The sequence below is a fragment of the Tenrec ecaudatus genome, chromosome 15 (genome assembly GCF_050624435.1).
Source record: "Tenrec ecaudatus isolate mTenEca1 chromosome 15, mTenEca1.hap1, whole genome shotgun sequence".
In the NCBI taxonomy this organism is placed as follows: domain Eukaryota; kingdom Metazoa; phylum Chordata; class Mammalia; order Afrosoricida; family Tenrecidae; genus Tenrec; species Tenrec ecaudatus.
Window position 1 is genome coordinate 97,399,587 of NC_134544.1, and position 12,907 is coordinate 97,412,493.

The following is a 12,907-nucleotide window of genomic DNA, read 5'->3' on the forward strand; positions in this document are numbered from 1 at the left end:
CTTCATCTTTCTCCAAATGTTTTTTGCGTCCTTTTTACTACTGTTATGAACAGTGCGAATGACCCTGTGAAAGGGTCATTCAACGCGCCCCCCTCCAAGGGGTTCGTGACCCACAGGTTGAGAACTGCTTTTCTAAGGGGAGTCCATCAGCTTTCTTCTGCAAAAATATAAATGAATCGTCCTTCCTACACGTGATTAGTGGACTGGGATCCCAAAGGGGATTTCCATTTTGCTGGGACTTCTTATGATCAGCTAATTTCTATAGAGATGAATATGTGTCTATCTGCCCTAATTTTGTTACAAGCTTTAAGTAAGGAGAAAATTGTTTTAGTTAAAATGACTAAATGAAATTTATTAGACATAGAATTTCCTTTCATCTCTTCCGTCTGTGTTAACAATGGAGACTCTAAGACATTGTAACCAATCTCAGGGAACTTGCCAGGTTCCAAACCAGTGAAACTTTAAAAAATCATTTTATTGGGAGCTCATACAACTCTTATCACAATCCACACATACGTCAATTGTGTAAAGCACATTTGTACATTTGTTGCCCTCATCATGTTATGTAAACTTCAGCTGTTAGCTCTCAGCAAATCAAGAGCGCTCACTAGTTGTAGTGAGAACTTCTTAAACACAGGATAATTTTAAAGACTGATAAAATCTTAATAAATTTGCACAGCTGTTTTTGAACTAAGCTACCAAACAGACGTGTTTCCTTTAAGTTTCTCAGTAAGATTACAGGCTCAATTAAGATGTATAGACCTTCAGGAGTTTTACATCGTAGGATTTTACAATCTTGCAATATTCTGTCTTGATTAAGTTCGCTCATTCCATGTTGGATTTAGGTGGGGTTAGTAGGTGGGTCTTAGACCCTCAGGAATGCCCTAAGGAAGAGACCCCATATCCCGAATTGGAAAAAAAAAACAAAACATTTTCCTCCAATTTCTAATTCCATGTGAGGGTGCTGTTGTTTCCCCACAACAGCATTCCAAAAGACCCCTTGATCCATAGGGTGGTCAGACCTCTCAGATGCTTTTTCCTGATAGGTATACACTTTAACTCTATTATTATTTATTAACCATGGTATATCAGATTTTATTACTGCCCTAATTTCTTCTTCATAATCCTGATCAATACTTTCAGTAACAATCTGAACTCTATGAGAATTTAGGTTGGACCTTCCTAACAAACATCCTATAGTTCTCTTATGTAGTGGACCCCAAGTACTGCTCTTAATAATTTCTGGTTTAATTACATTTTTGGCTTCTCCCCACACCTTTGAATAACTTCAGTATCAATGTGAACTACATCTTAATGAAGAGAAAGCCCAAATCCTTACCATGGGATCAATAGAAAATACCACAAAAAGTGGAGATAAGATTGAAGCTGTCAAGGATTTCACCTGCTCACGATCTACAATCAGTGGTCATAGAAGAAATAGACATATGATGCATTTCATTGGACAAATCTTATGAACATGATCTCTCCAAAGGTTAAAAATAATGTCTCTTTGATGACTAATATGTACTAGGCCCAAGTTATTTTACTTTCAACTATCTCATATGCCCCTGAATGTTGGACAACGAATGAGAAAGTTTAAAGGAGAAATTATGTATTTGAATTATAGTGCTGGTGAATAATTTGATAGTGTGGTAGAGTGTCAATTACATCTTGGAAATGTACAGTTATAATGCTTCTTATAATGGAAATATGAGTATTTCATCTTAAGCATGTTGGACATCAGAAAGAGCAATCCTTGGAAAAAGACATCATGCTTGATAAAGTATAAGGTCACTAAGAACAAACAAACAAACAAAAGGATGAACTTCGACAAGATAGAACATCATAGTAACTGCAACAAAGAACTCAACTGGGCAAATGTGAGGATGAAGCAAGACTCATATGTGTTTCATTCTGTTTTATCTAATGTGGCTGCTTGTCTCAATAATTTGAAAGGACTGACCTAGCAAAATGTGATGCCTATTACAAGCATTTTGCTCAATTGTGAGCTAATGAAAGCATTACTTTTACAGATGGGAACCTGAAAAGGATACCATCTGATACCAATTTTATTTAATAGTGTGCTGAAAGTGTTAACTGCAGCTATCAATCAAAAAATAAAATTAAGGCATCCAAAATGGCATCAAAGAAGTTAAGCTCTATAATTGCTGCTGATATCACTTGAAATATTAAAAGCCCCAAAGGACCTATGAGAAACATATTGCATCTAATTGAAAGGTTCAGCAATCTCATGTGTAGAAGTCAATGTAGAAAAAGAGTTTGAATCCTGTGTACTAGTATAGAAAGCTCTGAAAAGGGAATCAAGAAAATAATACCATTTACAACAACAAGTAGGAAAATGAAGCTCCACACTCACCCCATGATGAGTGCTCTTTGGTCTCAGTGGTTTAGGTGCAACCTATATGGCAATGTCCTTGCTTGATGTTGTGCCAGGGGAGATGGCTTCAGCTTTCAACACTAAAGGGCACTTGTATGTGCACACAATTCACATTCATGAATGTACTTCTGGTCTGCAACAGGTACAACTAATAGGAAACCTAGTTAACACTAAAGAGCCACACATGGGGAAAGCAGAGCTGCACATCTGAAATGTGGTCTGGAGCCTGATGCTTAATGGTGGGTGTATCTCACCAAGCCGGCTAGCAGCTAGTCATGACTGATGCAGATGTATCCACTTACAAACGACTTCATAGATGAGATCTGACAAAACAAAGTCTGAAGAACTAATACTGACCATTCAAGGGGGTCAATTATCTGTGTCTGTCATGAGATGTAATGATTTCTCACTGTGTGGGGGGGGGGGGGGCGGTCTTACTCACTTTACTATATCCTCCTCACTATTATGCTTTATGGAATGAATGGTTTTTCATTAATAGTCAGCTATATCTTCCACAACCTTACATTTTCTTATTCATTTAAAATAATTTGAACAAAAACGTCATTTTAATGGGTTTACGTTTTGCTCATTTCCTCTCCTCACATAAAAACCAGTCCACAAAACAAAAAGTAAGAAAAATTTAAATATTTTAAAAATATGTAAACTCTTCAAAAACCATACAAAGCCAAGCAATACAATCTTTAAAATATAGGAAATATTTTATTTATCACCACATTATTTGATATTATTCCCCAAATAAATTAAATTCGTTTGGAAGATATATTAAAGATGCATTAATAAGATTAACAGAAGTTGTAAGTTGTAATTTCAAAATATAATAACAATGATGTAAAAAAAAAGAAAGAGAGCCCATAAATCAGGATATATCACTACAAACTCAGAAAAACTTCAATTGTATAGTACACATTTTCAAAGAAAATACGTCCTATTGTAAATGGTCCTAAAACAACTCAAGTGATTAAAGCTCATGATTAAGGCTTGTGAGAACCAACTAACCTTTGGATGTTCTTCATTTAAAGGCCAGGACAATGGTTTACCAGTTTTCAGCTACAAGAACAAAGTATAAGTGTTGATATACTGTATATCACAGTTTCTTGATGCTGGGCTAAGAGGCACCCCTATAATATCCATTCACATGGAGATTACCTCGACTCTCTCTAACATACCCACCCAGGGCCCACTCAGGACTCCTACCACTCCAGTTCCACTTAGGACCCCTGCTCTGTCTCTCTTGACCTGTCTCCTCCTCCTCTGGCGCGCTCCTTATTCTGCAATGTGAGCCATGGGTGCACTGATCCTGGGATTCACTGCACGCACCCAAACAGAGAGCTGAGGTGAATTAGCATATCGAAATGCCATTCAAAATCTAAAAATGGGTACATTAAGAGAGGCACAGCAGCGATCTTATCTGGATCAGAAGCCTCTGAACCCCTGTATTTGACCAAATACATCAATTAAAATGTGGTAGATTTCTAGAGGCTGAGTATTGATTCCCGTGACAGGGGGAAACTACTGGGATCACTCATTAATGGAGCTCCACATTCTATGGGCTTTGAGTTTAAACCCCTCTGGGTTCTCAAGGGAGCATTCAAAACAAGCCCTCGGGTTTCTGCCACTGGAGAGGAGGGCCATTCTCAATTCAAAAGATTTCTCACCAGAGGAAGGTCCATTTCATTGACATTTCATAGTTGGTGGTGAAATGTTTCCACTATCAGCCACACACCTCATTTCCTACCCATGACACCTAAGGGTGGGGGGCCATACTCAGCAGGTATAAACATTTCAAAGGTAAAGAAAGGGGAGACTGCACTAAAGAAACCAAACACGAATGGGGGAAATATAAACCACAGCACAGGCCTGAAGGTCAGAGCCCCACCACCAGGTCCTAAGCAACTTTCAGGCTCAATCAGAAGATCACACAGAGCACTCCATACACTCACTTCATCACCATCCAGGTGCCCAGCATAATGACCGCGGGTTACAATTTACAAAGTCAACTGTGTTCTCCTCTGAGGAGGAAAAACAAACGAGATGCAACAAACATTCCTACTGTCTCACTCCTGCCAGATTTGTCAAGATCCTCACCACACTTAGCTCTGAGAATAGGGTGATAAATGTTTCCACCTTGAGGGAATAGATCAAATTTTCATTGATCAGAATATGTCATTCTCACTTGAACATTATTTTCAGTGGTTATTATTTAGTCTATGAAATTGTGACACCTCAATTAACACATAAGCCTTATTTTTAAAAAAATTTTTGGGCGCTCTTACAGTTCTTATCACCATCCATACATACATATATCCATTGTGTCAGACACATCTGTACATCTGTTGTGATTATTTTTTCCAAAACATTTTCTTTCTACTGGAGCCCCTGGCATCAGCTCCTCATTCCCTCCTACCCCCTTGAACCCTTAAGAATTTAGAAATTATTGTTTTATTCATGTCTTACACTGAGCGCTCTCTCAATTCACCCAGTTTTCTGCTGTCCGTCACCCTGGGAGAGGGGCCATGCATCGACCTTTGCATCCCCATTAATCCCCACCCCCTACCCTTACCCTCCTAGTATCACTGCTCCCTTTTTCGGTCCTGAAGGATTTCTCTGCTCTGATTCCCTATGTTGTGAGTTCTTATCTGTACCAGTATACAAGTTCTGGTCTAGCCAGATTTTTAAGATGAAATTGGGGTCATGAAAGTGGGGGAAGGTGGGATGTGGAGGAAGAATTAATGAAAACCAGAGGAAGGTTGTTTGTTTTGTCAGTGCTATACTGCACATTAGCCTTATTGAAGGTTTCCAAATTTTATTTTATATTGAAAAATAGACTATTCTTTTCAGTCTCAAAAACAATCAATATTCTTTAAAAATTTCTGTACATTTTCCGACAGCAGTATGGACACATGGTGCTGGGAATGGAGTGCTGTATGAAACAGAATCGTTCTTCATAGAAGAGGAGACCGTGGGACAAAATGCTCTGCAGAGCACATTGAAATCTGCAAACAGAGTATGAAGACTAAGCCAAATGCAGTAGTGAACAAATATAAATAGTAATTCATGAATTTCAAGCGCATTATGAAAGTAATGCCTGAAGCCAAATGGCCCAGTAAAATCTGTCAAGTTTTAAAGACAAAATGACAATTATTTATGATACATAAATAGTATCAGAGAGAGCAAACTTATTGTTATCCAAAAAGGTTGACTAGGACTAGAGTTCAGAATCCAGAACACCAGGAAGGAGACACGAGGGTGATATATTTTACGGAGAATCCAGACTGCATCGTACTTGAGAGTGACTGAGAATCGTCCTTGCTACAAGGCCCGACTCTTCTGGAAACATCTAGACATAATTGTGAGTGACTTATATTCAGGTAATAATACATACTGGAACTGCCCCGATAGGGTTCACTAGACTGTGACCTTTGTGGACCCAGATTGTTAGATTTTGTGTTTGCCCAGGGACAAGCTGGTGGGTGATAACTGCTCATTCTTCAAATAGCATGCACGGTCTTGAACATGTGGCACCCGGGATTGCTATGTCATGGACTACAAATGTAGGGAGAAACCCAAGTTAAAAAATAATTGATATATTAGTATTAGTGTGTTAACAAATATACTATAAATTGTATCATAAATCTTGCACAGAAAAAGGTTACATAATTAAAACACGATGTAGGAAATTATATAGGGACCAGAATAATGAGGGGAAAATAGCACAAATACTGACAATAATATTAAATATGATTAAACAAAATACAGAGTAAAACAAAGTAATGAAGATAAGGAATCAAATTAAGATACACATTGAGAAACTCAGTTACCATTACCCAATGGTACCAAGTGAATTGCATCTCATAGGACAGAGGAGAACGGCTCCTTCGGGTTTCAGACGCTGAAAATTTGGGGGGAGCAAACAGCCTCATCTTTCTCCCTTGGAGTGAATGGTGGTTTCAAACTCCTGCGCTTCCATTTAGAAGCCCAATGTAAAATCCATCATGCCACCAGGGATAGTGAATTTGTATATAGTGTTTATTTGTACATAGTCTTTATTATTTATTTATTACACTTTATTTTCCTGGTTGTTTGATAGCCATATAATTGTACCTCAATTTGGGCTGATATATTTATTGAATTAAAATTGCTAAATAATTTTAACACTTTCTTAACTTAGAAAACGTTGTACTATATTATTATTTTAGGTAATTGCATTTGGATAAACAAAATTAATTTCAATTTCTGCACCTCATTCCACCAGATATGTTGTTAATAGCCTTTGATTCCAGACATGTTGTTAGTTGCCTTTGATTCAGTTCTTACTCATAATGACACTATAGACAAAAGAAAAGAAAGAGAAACGGTTCAGTCCTGAACCATCCTTGCGCTTGCTCCTCTGTTTGAGACCATGTAGGCCACCACTCTATCTGCACATCTAATTGAGCATATTCCTTTTTCTTGCTAACACTTACCAAACAGGATGTACTTCTCCAGAAACTGGCCCCCTGATAACCTGTTCAAAATATGTGAAGAGATTTACTGTTCTCTATTCCAGAGAATATTCAGAGATACAAGCCTGCTGTGTCCTCCCCTTATGGCCCACTTGCTTATTTTAGAATCAGAGTTCTCCTTCCAATGAGTGTGTCCTTCACTGTGACCTAATCAATGATCTCAGAAATGAGTCCTCCAACCAGATCAGTCATTCTAGTTCATGTGCTTCCAGAGTTCGGGCTCTCTCTATGCCTGGAACCCTTGTTTCTGCATCAAGGGAGATGATGAGTAGCAAGCATCACTGAGGACACGTCACAAAGTTAACCCCAGAAATCTCCACATTATGTTATCAGACCTAGAGAACATCGGTCAATTACTACCCATAATGCACAGGGAGTAATGAAGAGAGACACCTCCTGAGAGACCAGACGCTGAGCTGTAATAGATCAATGACCTCGGGACATTTAAAACCATGCATTTCACTCATGAATCTGCACATACTTGTATTTCATTGTTAACATATTTTGAGTAACAGATGATATGAGAATGATAAACTCTTTCCCACGAATGAAAATGGGTCATATAGGATGATACTGAAAGGTCAGAGTCACTTTGATGTTTGTACTGCAGAGAAGGCCAGTTCTTCTTCTCAAGCTTGCAGTGAAGAGACAATATTGAGAAAGAAAAAAAGAAAGAAAAAAAACCTGTTTCTGGAGATGCTGAGAGCTAAGAGAGGGAGCCGTGATTCCAACAGGAAATGCTCCCTGTCATCCTTCTGTGCCTGTCTAGGGCTGGGTGTCTGTGCTCTGGGGGTCCTGCACGCTCCCTGCGGCCCAATGTATCCCCTGGAGGGGAGGTTTGTGTATGGGCTCACACTAACTTTCCCTTACTGGGCTCCTTGCACAGTAATACAGGGCCGTGTCCTCCTCAGCAGTCACAGAACTCAGCTGCAGGAAGAACTGATTCTTCAATGTGTCTCTGGTGATGGAGAGTCAGCTTTGGAAGGATGGGTTATAACATGTATTACCATCATAATCTATGTATCCCATCCACTGCAGCCCTTTGCCTGAGGTCTGGCGGATCCAGCTCCAGTAGTAACCACTGCTGGTGATGGAGAAACCAGAGACAGTGCAGGTGAGAGACAGCTTCTGGGAGGGTTTCACTAGTCCTGGACCTGACTCCTAAAGCTGCACCTGAGACAGAATGTCTACAAATAAAAACAGATGGTCCCTGTCAGTCACTTGAAGTCACAGCCGTCCCCGTAGACCTAGGTCAGATATCGCAATCACCCACCTTTCTTTCCGAAGGGACCTATAGTCCTGTCTGAAGAGAACTGGTAGCTTTCCGGCCCAAGGGTGATTTTTACCTTAGTATCTAAAGAATAATCTGCATGTGAGGGAATCCTGTCTTTATTAACAGAGAATGATAGCGACCAGACTCCCCTCTAACTTTTGATCACATTGTAGGGTCACTCTTTGAACTTATATGCATATTAGTGTCTGATGAGGATGGCACTTGGCCTAAGATGTGTGGGGGGAAAGTTCAAAGGAAAGCCAGTGATTTCTGAGCTCAGTGTTCTCTCTCTTCAGCCCCTCAGCCCCTGCCCTGCCTTGGGCGCCTATATGCCCTATGCCCCAGAGGGTGGACGGGATAGAGTTTAGTGAATGCATCAGGTGGACACCAGGGTATCTCCACTACCCCACACTCTCCAAAACGCCTTTTCTTCTTCACACAGCAATCTTATTACCAGTACCTGAGACCCACTGCAGGCCCTCCCCTGGAGCTGCTTTCATGGTGAATGGAGAGACTGGACAAGAGAGCCTGAGAAATGTTCTCGACTGACTCAAGTTTCCCCCAAACTCTACTGGCTGCACTTTTCCGTGGACATTTGCAAACGCAAAGATTTCCTGTCCAGGAAACTCTCACACATATCCATTGTTTATCTAGCCATTGTTTATACCTGCTCAGTGAATGGGCAGACCAGGGCATGCCATGGCTATGTCTTCTATCCTCAAGTGGAAGGCTTGGGCTAGGCTGGTTTTATCAACAGAAGAGTAATGTCCCTCTCGTGTGTCCATCTATTTTAAAGCTATATGAGGGGTATATATGAGTGTCTTAGGAGAAGTATGTGGAAATTATGATATCTGAAAAATATACTTGATTTCTTATCATACAAGTTTACTCAACTGTTGGAACTCCATTGAGACCAAGAAGAACAGAGGAAACCATAAAGATTTCTACTAGAATATAACCACTCTCATCCACAACATGTAAATGCCTAAGTGTACAAGTGAATGACACCCGAATGGGAAGTTATGGGCACACATGGTTAACTACTGCAGTTAAGGGGGAAACAGATGAGGGTTAAAATTGTAACAAGAGAGAGAGAGAAAAGCTATATCCCAGAAGAGGGTGAGGCATTTCACCTGGGTTCATGCTTGCCCCTCAGGGAGACCAAGGGTCCTTTTAAGGCCACACCCCAGAAATAGGCTCAAAATGCCCATTTAAGAAGGATGTACGGTCAGATTAAATTAATCACTTCTCCCTTTAGCAAAGTCCTATCCCCCAAACAAAAAGTAGTAAAACATAATAATCCCTAGAATACACCTGAGAGTGCTGAAACATCAGGTGAATTATTTTGGGATTGGGATGAGGTCTGGAAAGTCTAAAACCAGGAGCAGCAAAGAGAAAACTTAAACACTGATATCCACGGAACTGAACCTCTAATATCATTCCCTCCTCTGATTTTGGCATTACCATTTGAAATCCTTGGACCATGCTCTGAAGCCCAAAGCTTTGGCATAACAGTCTTTTGTGCTTCCCACACCAAGTTGTTTCAGCTTTAAGGTCGAGGGAATAGTTCAGTTCCTTTAATGATACTCTTGCAGGATATTATTAAATTGGGGTCACCCTGAGATGTTACTGAATGACAAGAGCCATTTTGTCTTTTGCATTTCCTGCTAAGTGACAAATTGTCCACATCTGGGGTGGAATCTTCACTAAAGTATTGTTATTTCTCTTAAGATGTACAAGTGAGGAAGTGATAAACAGTACCTAGGATATCATATTAAATGATTTCATAATTTCAGAACAGGTGTCAAGCTCTGTCTTTGCATTTTAGCTAATACTGGTGTCATAGAATATATGCCCTCTTGAGATTGAATACTTTCACTCAGCATAAAGTTCTCTAGGTCTATCTATGTCACGACAAGCTCTCTGGTTTCTCCAGTGTTTTTAGACATGTAGAGCATACACATAAATGAATGTCCTAGAAGGATTTGATGAGAATAATATTTGGGAACGATTTGTTATGTGATAGTGATACACAGAACATAGTCATGTTCATATTATTCCAAATACCATAGTTATTAATATATAAATCATTTTCTTATTGCTTAGCTTATGTCACTAAATTTATATACTTTAGGTGGGAATAGACCCATAACTTTATAGCTATCCAGCATGAATTTATTTTAATGGTAAATATCTTAGAGCATGAACACGTGTATGCCACAATTTATTTATTATATTCATCTGTTTGGGGTCATTTAGGTTGTTTCTCATTTCAAGTTGAAAACAAAAATGCAGAGGAGGGGGAGTGGAAGGCATTCACATTCTTATTCTCACAAATCACCATAACAAGCATGGCCATTCTGTAAACTTTTCTTAACCACAATTGTAAACTTAGTAACATTTAAAACAATAAACATTGTATTTTAAGAGAGAGGGTTGTTATTAGGAAGGAAAAAGAGCAATTCCTTACCTTCGCTGGAGAAGATGTCTTGGATGATTATTTAAGTTGTATAAAGGTTAGCCTGAAACATTTAATAAATAGCCAAAAGTTTCTGGTGTTAAAGTGATTAGGATCCCCCAGGAGCACACAGACTTCAGACAATACGTGTTTTATAGCAGAACATTCCCTTAATGTGTAGATCAGGGGCACTCACACTTTTTCAGCATGCGAGCTACTTATAAAATGATCAAGTCAACATGCTCTACCAACCACAAAAACTCAAAATGTATATTTATTTATTTAGTACATTTATTCATAAATGCATTGAGAATTCTTTATATGTACAATGTATGTTTATGTACCTTACATAACTGCATGAGTCCATATTGCACAACACAACACAATTAACTATGTAAATTTTCTAGATGTGTTCTTTATTTTTCTATTATAATTGTCTCCCACAAATAAATACCCATTTTATGTTTTTGTTTTCATTATGTCATCTTTGTGACCTTGTTTATGATATGATTTAGAATACATTTATTGACAGTTTCCTTTATATTTTTTTATCATATCACACTATTTAGTTTGAGTTTCATATTTAACTTTATGGCACCCCTCTCCGTGTCACATAGGTGTAAGAAAAACAAAAAATACACTGAAGAGAAGATAATGGAGCAGAGTGCAGCTCAGAATCCTGTCTTTACCTGGAGTTCTGGAGTCACACTGCCTTCTCCACGCCTCCTTTCACAGTGATGCATAGCAATGGCCTGCGCAGCAATGGAGCTCAGAGTTTAATGAAAGGGGTCATGGGGGATGTGTACTCAGGACATCAGAGTAGGAGTGTAGGCTGTGCTCTCACCAATCCATAGTATACAGACCCACCACTGGTTTAAGAGAATCTAGAGACAGAACCGGTGAGGCACGATGTCTGTGAGTTCTACAAGTCCTTGACCAACCCCTTCAAGCTGCACGTGGAGACAGTAAGGCAGGTGCTCAGATAAAGCATTACCAAAATTTCATGTTTCATCCCTGAGCTGCTCACCTCTGAGAACTACCCCCAAGAAGAGGAAGAAACTGACATGCTCTAGGAACGAAGCCCATGATTCCCAGGTGTATTATCCAGAGTGAGTAAGACCTAAATTTAAACAAATACATCATGAGACACTATCTGATGGACTATGTGGAGATTGGATGTGAGTCGTACTGTTGTAATAAAGTTAAAAAGGGGATCATTTGGGATGAGAATGTTGACTATTTCCTCTGAGAACACAATCCTGACCATGACTTCTCCATTCATCAAGCCCAAGGTCCAGTTTTCCTAGGCCACAGAAAGTGATGAGGAAGATGGTTGAGGAGGTAGACATGGATTAGGATGGAGGATGACTTCAGAAATAAAGGCAGTGATCATGTACTCTCATGGATTTACACATTTATAAGATACAACAAATCCAAGGACATTTAAAATGTCAGATATGCATTTTCTCTTCTGCATTAGATTATGGTAATATAAAATATTCAAAATTTGGAAGATCAGCTACATCTAGCAATCTCACTTAATTCAGCCAAAAGTGACTCCAATTCAATGTTTGTTGTAAATAGGAATGGCTTCTGTGAGTCAATATAAAGGAAGAATTTTTCTTCAACCACTACACTGCTGTGTCTACTCAAGAGTCATTCTAGTGTGGAAAGAGTACATGTCACACTAAAGCAAATTACCTTTGACACAAAGATATTTCTTATCTAGAAAGTAGTCGATAATAATGTCATTCACACCCAAAATTATACCAAAATATCTGAAATTGTTCACCTACAGTTGTGTGTCCCAAGATACTGGAAATGTTATCAATATCATACGATAAATTAGTAGCAAAGCCACCAGAAGTAGTGGCTTTGTTTTCCGAACAAATAATCTGGTAAACAGGACAAATGTGGACCCCTGGGTGAAATCAGTGGGATAACATTCTGTGGGATTATGAAGGTGAAGCTTCAACATCTGACATGAATAACGGAATTATCCTGTTTGGCCCTAGAGATCTCCCTGAACCCTGAATTCACACAGATAAGTTTGTGTCTGCCTTGACAATCTTGGGCAACAGTTTCTGGAACATAGACAGATACAATCATAGGCCACTATGGTTAAGAAAAGCAAAAACAACAGACAACAACAAAAACAAAATCTCTGTCATTTGAAGAAACAATTCAATAAAAAATACGTTGACTGGCTATACTGTGACTAAACCATTGTCAGGAAGTCTAACAACATGTGGTAG